The sequence below is a fragment of the Heterocephalus glaber genome, unplaced genomic scaffold (assembly GCF_053883595.1).
Source record: "Heterocephalus glaber isolate CG9 unplaced genomic scaffold, H.glaber_assembly_v1.0 deba00001463, whole genome shotgun sequence".
Lineage (NCBI taxonomy): Eukaryota > Metazoa > Chordata > Mammalia > Rodentia > Bathyergidae > Heterocephalus > Heterocephalus glaber.
The window spans coordinates 3728203-3739205 of record NW_028258310.1 but is presented as its reverse complement, the minus strand read 5'-3'; the positions used below and the strand labels follow the sequence as shown (position 1 = coordinate 3739205).

The following is an 11003-nucleotide window of genomic DNA, read 5'->3' as shown; positions in this document are numbered from 1 at the left end:
TAATTTATAAAACATTTATTGGAATAGAAGAGTCAAACATCACTAAAAAGGGAAAGGAATCAAAAGAGTTGGAGATTACTAGTCTATTCCATAAGCAAGCATCAGTGAGACAAAGTTCATTGATCACATTTTCTTTTTTTGTAAAAAGCTATTCAAATGATAAAAATTCTAATTTGCTTGGTGAAAAATGTCACCAAGTTATTTTGGTAGAGGAATTTGTGAAATTGACCAGATGTGCTGAAATATACTTTCTTGTCACAAAACAACTTACAATCTACTAGGATAAATCACTATGAGGTAATCACATCCAAACAATTCATTTGATGCATTCTGCTTCTTAAGGGAAACCAAAGATTTTTGGATTTTAATGCTTCCACCTCCTGTAATCAGTCATACTTTGTTATTTTGTCTGACAATTGTCTGTTCATCCTCAAATTTGAAAAGGAAAAGTAGAAAGGAATCAGCAAGCCAAAAACCACCCTTTCTGTGTGGAGTGACAGCATTGTAATACCACAGGGTCTGGAGACAGATGGTGGCTTATAGCAGACATCAATCTCCAATGAGAGTAAATTTAGGATAATGCCCCTCTTTGGTAATGGACATGTCTTTGTAAAGTTATTGCTGACAGCATCCTCTAACATGCTGATTTGCTAAAACAAGGTTTTTATTGCATCTAATCTTGTCATAAGGCATGAAAAAAACTAGTTGGGTACATGTTTCTCATGTATAGTTTTTACAAGAATTGCCTGCATTAGAGAGTGGCTAAGTTGTTTTCCATATTTTATGGCACATTTCTAATGTTCCACCACACACAACATTGATCACTTAGTCCATTAGCTTATTATGATATCCTGAAAGGAGACATTTCCTTTGGGAAAAGCTATTATTTGAAATGAGATGAAGGCTCTAACTACATAGGACAAAATGGGTGAAATCTATTGAGGAACTGCTCAATTTCATCAAGGGAAGTAGTCAGCCAGAAAAATGTATATATAAATGTAAATTTATGTATTTTTCCAAAATGTCCGGCATATCCAAATCTGCTTTGTATTCTGAATGACTTGTGTTCTTCCTGATAGTTCAATCTGTCCCCAGTCAGGATGATAATGATTTCCATGTTACCAAACATTTTTCCTTGTTAGATGTACTCATGGGTGTTGTTAGGGTTCAGTCAGTATAAGAGACAAAAGAAGAGGAACTTTATAATCAGAGACGAGATGAGCTGGTGATGCACAGGGACCATAGGGCATCCCAGAAATTAGCAACAGTGACAACTACCCTACCATGCAGTGCTACTGCCAGACTCAGGGCTTCTGGAGCTGTATTTTGGGAGCTAGGACCGTGAAAAGGGGGTTTTCCCACGGGCCTGGGATCACTGAGGACATACACCCTCTAAGGAATTCACCACTGAAGGAAAAGGGGATTCTCCCCTCTTTGGACCCTCTAGTTTTCAGGAGTCCCGCCTTTAGCAAGCAAGCTAAAGGCCATTTCCAGCAGTTCACAGCAAATCAGGGAAAGAAGCTGGGAACCAACAAGGAACATATCATTAAAAAAAAATTAAATAAATGACTTTTCGGGGAACTTCATTTAAAATATTTCTGAGCATTATAAAGTCACAAATTTTCTCTATTTTATTAAGCTTTGAACTCATTGCTAGCGGGAGTCAAGGTCGAGGAGGAGGTTAAGGGTCAGAGGGTAAGTGTTTCTCAGAGCATGTTTTGAAAATTGCCATGAGAGATCAGTTGAGGCCCCTCATGCATTTGTACTTCAGGAGGTGTAAATAGATTGTGGAAATGGTGGCTCCCTTGAACTTGCTCTGTACTAGAAACTATGCAAAATACTCCTGCACATATCACTTCATTGTCAGAGTGGCCTAAGGGGGAATTCGTATCTCTGGAGAGATACAAGCTTTGATGCCTTTATCGCCCTCTAAAATTCCAAATTGTGTCTTCTCTGTAGCGGTTCTACTGCTAACATAGGTTGACAGTGCCAGGTTCTTTCTTGACAATAGCTCACAGACAATTCCAATTATGTAAAGTGCAGTCTGGAAACTTAGTAGCAGCGTACGAGTCACTGTACAGATCTTGGGTTCTATCAATTATTTTGTCTCTGATCATAGCACAGATGGTTCATGGACTGTCATATTTGTTCTCTAATAAAATTATGAAATACTTTTAAGGTTGTACTCCAACTAATACATTTATTATTGAGTGCTTACTCCATGGCAGGCATTGGTGTAAATGTTCTACTTTAGTAGTTAATCTAATACTTTCTAGAAACTTATCAATTGGTTTTATTATTATCTTCACTTTAAAAATAGGAAAAAATTGAGCCAAAGAATTTTATATAACTTCTTTCAGTGATTCAAGCTCATAGCTGCCATAGGGCTTATAGATCATAATTGCTATCTGATTCTTTTCATAAAATATGTCCTAATGAAGGATGTGATTACTTCTCTGGAAGAAAGACAAAAATACACTCATACCAGATATTTACATGGTTGTATATTGAGTAGGCTAGCATTTTTAATATTCTCTTTTGGGCAAAGAATTTAGATATGATTTTTACTAATTCATAATAATCTGGCTATAATTATTTCTTGTATCTGCCATTAAATAAAATTTTCGTTAAGCAAGATAAAGGAGTGGAAACAGTACTTCAATTTTAGGGAATATAGAAACTTAGGAAAAGGGAGCAATAAAAAGGAGCAGAAATTCAGTAATGAAAAACCCCTTTACTCTGGTCAAATTGTATAACCACCTCCATATCAAAGAAAAACATCAGTAGCATGCTCAAAGCTCCTTATTATCCATTCCTCCACTGTCCATGTAGAAGGAACAATTCTCCTAATTTTTAACAGAGAGCTATTTTCCATTGTTTCTTGGCTTTGTATAAATGGAGCCATGTAGTATGTACTCTTTGTGTCTAGCTTCTTTGCTCTATTTTATTTGTGAAATCTTCCATACTGTTGCAAGTAGATGTTTCTGTTTCATAGATGTGCAGTATACTGTTGTATGACTATGCCGCAATTTATATATTCATTCTGATCATGGTCTTTTTTGTTTTCCATTTAGGGCTAATACAAACAATCCTACTGTGAAGTTTATTGTACTATTCATTCATTTTTATTATACATGTACCTTGGAGAAGAATTTCTGTGTCATAGGAGATGCATAAGTTCAGATAAATATCCAAAATAATATGAGGATGCCAGTCAACACTTAGCACTGTTGCTCTTTTTAATTTTATTCACTTTAATGAATACTTTTCTCAGATATCTAAGGCTTACTAAGCATCAGGAGATATTTTCTAGGGTGTGTGTGTGTGTGTGTGTACTGCATGTTTGTGTCTCATCCATTTTTAATCACGTTTCTGCTTTGTTCTTATTGATTTGTAGGAGTTATTTATGTACTCTCAGTATGAATCCTTTGTCAATTACACATACTATAAATCTATTTTCCATTTTATATATTGTATTTCACTTGGTTTGTGGTGTCTTTTTTAACAGAAGCTCTAATTTGGCAATTAGTCTAGCATCCTTTGACCTCTTTAGTTTCCATTTGATATTGCTCTAATGTCTTTATGAAGCCACTCATTTTTTGAATAGAGATTTATTAAATTGTAAAAAGTATGAGAAATATATATGACAACTTAATGCCAACATTTGAAAACTTAGCCAAAAGGAATAAATAATTAGAAAGAAAAAATTACTCCAAAGTGTACTAATTAAAATTTTAAATCTTTTCAAGAAATTAAATCAATGTTCAAAATATTCACAAAATGCAAATCCAAGATTCAAATAGTGCCACAAATGAGTTCTGCAAGTTTTTAAATATTGACATGTATTTATTGTATGTATTAATGGATTTCACTGTGGCATTTCTATACATGCTACCCTGTGCCCTGTGGGAGCACCCTTCTCTCTCACCCCTCCCTTCCCTTCTCCCTCACCCCCTTCTCATCCCTAAGAGTACTTCAACTTTCAGTTCATTCTCTCTCTCTCTCTCTCTCTCTCTCTCTCTCTGTCACTCTCGTTTCCATATATGAGAGACAATATGCAATCAATGTCTTTCTTTGTCTGGCTTATTTTGCTTAGTGTGATGACTTCCAGCCTCATCAATTTCCCTACAAGTGACAGAATTTCTTTCTTCTTTATGGATGAATAATATTCTAATATATTTAATTTTATGTATGTATTTTTTCTTCATATGAAACCTTTCTTGTTACATAATTTCTTTACTGGTGTAATCAATTGCTTGTAACCCACTGTCTGACTTTCCCCTTAGATGCCTTTCTTCATCTTTGCCCACTTCAAAACTTAATGTGTTTTGTAAGACTCCTCTCATTACTTTGCTTGGTTTTCTCATAATTTATCTTGTATGTGAAATGATTCACTACCCAAATTGTCCTATCAAAAATGTCCAATTTCTTTGGGTATCCCTCTTCATCACAGTTACAAATACCATAAATGTAATGCACTCTGACACCATTTTTTATTGACACACATTTTCTACCTTCTTCATTCAGAATGATTCATTCATTTGCTTGTTCAGCAAACACTTATAGACTGACTACTGTAAGTTAAGCACTCTATAATATTGGTATATAGAGGTAAGTAAAATTGGGCACAGAATCTACTTTCATGGAATTCACAGTCGGAGGAAAGATAGACATTACATCAATAATCACATACATCTGTGAAGCTGCAATTCTGCCAAGTATTACAAAGGAAAAGTGCCAGGGTGCTGAGACTTTTTTCCAAGTATGTGTGACAAGGACTTTGTTCTTTCTTGTGGGTCGGGTGCAGGAATAATGACAAAATGTTGACAAATGATTCCTGGGGGTTGGGGATAAGAAGAATTACATCCACCCAGAGGCTGTACCAGAGGACAGCATGGTAGGCACATCCGGGTCCGTGGAAGTGAGGAGGCAGGGTGACAGGAGACAACCGAAATAATCAGAGCCTGTGTCATCTTTGCTGATCCTCACTCCCACTCTGTGAAATAAAGATTCATTTTGAAACAATTCTGTTCTAAAACATATATTATCTCTTCCAATTGCTCAGATAAAAAGTGTTTCATGAGTATTTCAAGAGCTATCTTTCCTGTCTAGGAAATGCTGGCAGAAAGCCTGGTTTTCTTATTGTTCTATCCTCCCATCGAAAATGGCTTTTTCAGTCTTTTTTTTTGTTCGTGTGTATGAAGACATTTCTAACAGTAACTTTATTAGTATTATATCTGCTTAGAAGCCAACAGTTCTTCAGTCTACTTAATCTAAGAAAACCACCTAATTCTTTTTATCTGAGAATGTCTACGAGGGAAAAATTTGTTCATATACTACCAATGCATTTTTAAAAAATATTTTTATCTGCACTGTCTGTGAACAAAATAAAATCTAACTCTGTGTGCTGAATTGTAAAGAATTCTTTATTTTCAATGTAGTTATTTTAAGAAATTTCTTTATCCAACTTTCTAAATGTTATTTGTTTATTTCAAATGGCTAATTATCGGGCTTTGTTTCTTTTAGCATAGTGGAATGAAATGAAATACCTGCAATGCATTAAAATATAGTAGTTTATTGTCCCTTTATTGTTCTCTTTATTATGCAAAAAGTAGCACAAATTACTTATAGGAAGAGGGATAAAAGTAAAAGTTCTTTTTTCTCTTTTTTCTTTTCAACTTATTCTTTGGTAAGCTGAATTTCTTAGTCCTTCAGAGATTCTTACAAATTGGATTTTTCTGGTTTTGTTATCATCATGTAATTTCTCCCATTATTTTTCTCTTTCCCTATTATTTCCTATAAATTAATATTTAGATTTATAGGTTTTTGCCAACTTCAGATTTCATTATTTTTTGACAAGAATATTTCACAGGTAGTGCTATATATTTCCATCAATTGCCATAAATCTCTGGTTTTCTTTTCTTTTCTGATGTTAGCAGCCACTGAGGGTCATAGTCATTCATTGCATCTGGTCATGTGCTGAAGGAATGGTCTCCCAGTGGGGTGGCACTATTGGGATGTGGTGGCAACCGTAGGAGGTGGGGCCAGCTGACGGAAGCAGGTCAGTGTGGGTGTGGAAGTGCCCCCTTGAAAGGAATGTTGGAATTCCTCCCCTTCCTCTCTTTCTCTGCTTCACAGTTACCACAAGGTGAACAGCTCTGCTCTACCACACACTCTCCCCCAAGATATTCTGCCTCACCAGAGGCCCAGAGACAACTTAGTTAGCTTACCATGGACTGAAATCTAAAACTAAGCCAAAATAAATCTTTCCTCTAATTTGGTTTTCTCGGGTATTTAGTTAGCAATGAAAAGTTGACTAACATAATAATTGGGTAGACACATAATTTCATTTAATGTTGCAAAAGGCCTCTTAATTTGGTTTCTGAGGAATTTTGACTTCTTTGCTGCTCTACACCTAGTGTCTATCAGTTTAGTTAAAAATGGTGTTAGAGAACCCAATCTGGGAACTCCCTGATTTTGGGTTTGTGACTGTTGCTAGTTCTTGTCAGTGCAAGAAGATACATCTCACTTTCATGTAATATTTTCTCTTTTAAATTCAAGAGTACAAGGTTTTTACTTAAAACTTCTGCAGTCTTGCAGGAATAAAAAGTCATTGCCTAGAGAAAGTATAGAGAGGGCTCACAAACGAAGTCCTGTGAAAACAGATATTTAGTAGAAGGGAGAAGGAAAGAAAGGAAGAGAGGGAAAGAGGAAGAGAAAAAGAGAGAATGTGTGAGAGAGAGAAGGAGAGAGAGGCTGAAAAACCAGACAGGAGCAAGGAGTGTGATGTTCTAAAGCAAGAATAAGATGATATTCTATGAAGGAGAAAACAATTGCACTGAGTGATTCTGAGAAAGCTAGTAAGGTAAGGTGACAGTCCATGAATTTGTATTTACCAAAGGTCAGCAATTATTTTAACAGCTTTGTGGGGAAAAGCCCTGTCAGAGTGGGCTTATGAGTAGCTGGGAGATGAGGAAATGGAGACTGAATAAAAATGTGTCTAAATCTCAAAAACAGAAGTAAGACTGACCAGTGATAAGCAGTTTTGCCCAAAGAAATATTTCTTAATTGATATAAAGGAGGTCTTGCCCCTCTCCACAAGGCTCCCGAAAAGGCTGGAGCAAGTGTTTGACAGGTGGGGCTGTTCGGGCTCGGACGGGCAGCTCTTGGCTTTCTCCATACTCTGGGTCTCTGCGCTTGGCCAGCCGAGTCCCTGCTGATGCCCGAGACTGCAAAACATTTACTGTTTTGGAATTGAAAGGATGTCATCATGGCAAAATTTTCGACTTGCACCATTTTGTCGCTTTTTGTTCTATTTATTTTCTCTGTGATGACGAGTTTAAAAATGCTGAGACCAAATACAGCTACTTTTGGAGCTCCTTTTGGACTTGACCTTCTTCTAGAACTTCATCAACACACTGTTCATTTGGGGGGGAAAACTGGACTTACAAAAGAGTGACAGAATCAAGAGTGAAACCAATACCAAGAATTTAAAAAGTGTTGAAATCACTATGAAACCTTCCAAAGCCTCTGAACTTAAGCTTGAAGAACTGCCTCCTCTGAATTACTTCTTGCATGTATTTTATTACAGTTGGTATGGAAATCCACAATTTGATGGTAAATATATACATTGAACCATCCAGTCTTAGAACACTGGGACCCTAGAATAGCCAAGCATTATCCACAAGGAAGACACAACCCCGCAGATGACATTGGCTCCAGCTTTAATCCCGAGTTGGGAAGTTACAGCTCTCAGGGTCCTTCTGTCTTAGAAACTCACATGTGACAAATGCATTCAGCTTCTATTGGTGTACTTGCACTATCTTGGTACCCACCTGATTCAAAAGATGAAAATGGAGAAGCTACTGATAACTTGGTACCAACTTTTTGGCTAAGGTCCATAAATACAATCTAAAGGTCACTTTTCACATAGAACCCTGTAGCAATCGAGATTATCAAAACGTATCAAAATGTCAAATACATTATAGACAGATATGGAAATCATCCAGCCTTTTACAGGTACAAGACAAGAACTGGGAAATCTCTTCCTATGCTTTATGTATATGCTTCCTATATCACAAAGCCTGAAAAATGGGTCAGTCTGTTAACCACCTCAGGGTCTCACAGTGTTCGAAATTCCCCTTATGATGGATTATTTATTGCACTTCTAGTAGAAGAAAAACATAAAAATGATATTCTTCAAAGTGGTTTTGATGGCATTTACAAGTATTTTGCCACAAACGACTTTATTTTTGGCTCCTCACATCAGAACTGGGCTAATGTAAAACTCTTTTGTGATAAGTACAACTTGATGTTTATCCCAAGTATGGCTCAGGGATACATAGACACCAGCATCCAGCCTTGGAACACTCAAAACACTCGGAACCGAATCAATGGAAAGTATTATGAAGTCGGTCTGGGTGCTGCTCTTCAGACCCACCCAGGTTTAATCTCTATCACCTCTTTTAATGAATGGCATGAAGGAACTCAGATTGAGAAAGCTGTTCCCAAAAGAGCAAGTAATACAGTGTACTTAGATTATCGGCCTCATAAACCAAATCTTTATCTAGAACTTACTTGTAAGTGGTCTGAAAAATTTAGTAAGGAAAGAACAGCTTATGTATTAGATGATCAGATGCCCATTTCTTAAGGGACTGATTAAAGGTTAGTAATTATCAAAATCACCTAATTTCAAGAAATATATTCCTTTTGTTTTGAGTTATGGAGCAATACTGTCAAAATCAATATCTACTGTTATTGTTACCTTTATCAAATTCTTTTTTACTTTTTTAAAGATAGTAAATACTGCACTGAGAAAGTATTGTAGAGAAAAGTTGTGTAAATAACATTCTTCATGGCATAATTTGCTACCTTTCTGACTGAAATCGAAAATCTGCTAGAGTGAAAATTTAATTTTCAGTTCATAGTGTATAAATGCCTGTGTTATATAAAGTAGCTATCACACAGCTAATTCTTGTTTGTATCCTAGGCCTAAAGATATAGAGCTGTATGTATATTTGGTACATCTAACAAAGGAAAATAAGACCTAAAAAAGATAGTGTACAGATTTGGTTTCTAATTTTTTCAGTGATTCAGTTTCCTTTATTATATTAGTAAAGACTCTAGATAACTCCTATTGTGATAAAATTCTCAAAAATATAATCATTTTTGTCAGATTTGCTATGAATCTAAAACTACTTTAAAAAATAGTCTTTTATGTATTTTAAGTTACATACATTAAGCCTTATTGTGTCAGGAAGGCTACAGTCTGTACCATCATTTGAAGATTTTTGGTTAACTATAGCATGTTAAGTGTTTAGCATGTTTCGTGTTTCTGCTTTACTATGCTGTACAGTATACTAGATTTTAGAACCATAGAAAGCACTTTTATAAAAGTTAATGATTGTATTTCAATTATTAGGAAAGTGCTTCACAATTATCATGAATATATGATGCCCCAGATATTATTATTTTAAGGATACCTTGTCAATGTCTAACTTACTATTCTGTTATTTAGGTCTTAAAATTTAATATTCACCAGACATTATTAGCTAAGAAAGAAGAATGTTAATTCTATCACTGGGTTGTCTTTTAACATTTTATGTTTTGCCAAAAATATCAAAGAACATGCACTTACCATTTCAGATATTACAGAAACAAAAACTTGTTTATATTTAAAGTAATTTCTGAGAAGACAATAGTTTAAATTCATATATATATAATGATACATATTCCGATTTATATAATGATATCTCCATTTTAAAATGTAATACATTTTATGGTATCAGGTTAAAATATTTGTGATAAATAACTATCATATTGTGGCAAATGGATCATTTGTGTGCTGAAAATCAATCTCTTTAATAACACATTAATGACAGGACCACAATTCATGTTTCTCTGCTGAGGGGTTTGAACCACCAGTGGTACATACATGACCATCCATGCATGACTTTACCACTTCTACCATTAGGGGTACAAGTTACCCAATGAAATAGTCATGCATGTAACACTATTGGTTCAAACTGATGAGAACATGTTCAAAACTAAATAATAATAAAAGGCACTCTATTATTATAGTTATATTTGTAACTATAAGTACACTAAAAAGCATCTAATACATCCTTTTACATAAATATTATTTCTTAGATATTTAATTCTATTATGAGAAGCAATAGGGTAATGCTAACAAGCAATATATATAATTCTTCTGAGTAGAGACATTCACAAACAAATTAGCACTGAGATTTATCATAAAATTGCCTACCAGGTGATAAAATTTATTTTTTAACAGTGATTTTGAAGTAAAATATCATGTCTAAAAAAGCATGGCTAACAAAATTACTTATAATTTAAAATGTTCTATTTCTCAGAGAATAATCAGACCATTAAAAATTTCCTGGAGAAAGTTACAAGGATAAATCATTATAATGATATTTTGATATAACTGAGCATCTTCATAGGAACAAATATACAATTATAACCTGTGGATTTTTTTATATAGAGTTAGCCACTGTGTGTTATTTTTAAATAAATTATAAATGCATACTTAATAATATTTTATAACTTAGCATATTTTATTAAGTTTTGTTGGAGAAATGTTTACTATACAGGGGATTTTCTTCATTGCTAATCTTGTATATTTCAAAATGCCATAACAGAAAATGAATTTTGTGAAATGGTACTGAGATTAAGGGAAAGTATATAAAAAGATCAAGTTCTCAGAAGGTATGCAACTTTTTTCTTGTTCCTTCTGAAGACATAGATAATGCAGTATATCATAACTTACCTATGTTCTCTCCTGATTCCCAAACCCTTTCCCCTAACCGGTTAGTAGCAGTCAAATTGCAAAATAAGAAGACACAGATTCTGTATTCATTGTAAAAAGTTATTCTCAAAGCAAAAATGATTGGAATATCTTTTCATAATGACTTAGTAGTTTATAATTATCTATTTTTTGCCTTTTTGAATAAAGTAATTACAGTAACCAGTTTATATCCATG

At 34.6% G+C, this 11003-nt stretch overlaps 1 pseudogene; it reads left to right on the top strand.

Moving 5' to 3' along the window:
* Window positions 1-7270: 7270 nt before the first annotated feature.
* LOC101714071 (glycoprotein endo-alpha-1,2-mannosidase pseudogene) lies at window positions 7271-8695 on the top strand (annotated as a pseudogene).
* The last annotated feature ends 2308 nt before the right edge of the window (window positions 8696-11003 follow it).